The following is an 882-nucleotide window of genomic DNA, read 5'->3' on the forward strand; positions in this document are numbered from 1 at the left end:
AGCATAAGCAGTGGTCAAAAAAACAAAACAAAAACCCAAAACCCCCTGAACCCTGACAATCATTTCAGTACCAAAGTTGATTTGGACTGCGAAAAGATTTTGCTATTAGCTGTCAACTTCCCCTGCCTTTTGTTTCAACAAATGTCTTACCACTCCCTTATTAATATCTTTTTTTTTTTTTTGAGAAGAAAAGGGTAAGAGAGGGGTGATATAAACTTTTTTTACTCATTATTGTTTTGATTTGGTCAGGCTTGCTGAGACACTGAAGTTGGGTTGTTGGTGATAGCAGGAACACAAACGATGTCTACAGAGACTTTTTCCCCTGGGTTAGAATCAGCTTTTTAAGCTTCAATGAGGTTCAGTTTTCTGCTACTGTCTTCCAAATCCCTCTTCTCCCCAAAATATTTAGTGAGATGTGTGGGGTGGTTTTTTCCCTAATTTTAATGGTAATAACTTTGCTTCCCTCACGGTCCACTTAATACTGAAAATTTTCCCTGAGTTGTGCTTCCTCTGTTGGTGCTGTACTTTTTAGAAGCAACTCATGCACCYGTGTAATTTGTGTATTGACCTACTGAATTATGGAGTATGGGATGAGACGTTATACTGAAGGTAACTTTTTGTGTAAAGCTGGGGTACGGGCCTGCTCCTCAGCATGAGAGCAAGTCTGGTTCCTGACCGTACTGCAGGTGCAGGTAGCGCTGTCCAAGAGCGGTAGAGGAAAACAGGTGATGTCCGCGGTGTGCGTGCGGCCCCGCCGCGGAGGGGAGGCAGCAGCGGCACCGAAGCGGGGCAGGGTCCGTCCCCAAAGCCTTTGCCCTGGACACCGACGTCCCGACGGTAACGCCTGCGTTTTTCCCGCAGCCACGCGCTCCGGCGGTTGCT

This window comes from Apteryx rowi, unplaced genomic scaffold (assembly GCF_003343035.1).
Source record: "Apteryx rowi isolate R43461 unplaced genomic scaffold, aptRow1 scaffold_123, whole genome shotgun sequence".
Lineage (NCBI taxonomy): Eukaryota > Metazoa > Chordata > Aves > Apterygiformes > Apterygidae > Apteryx > Apteryx rowi.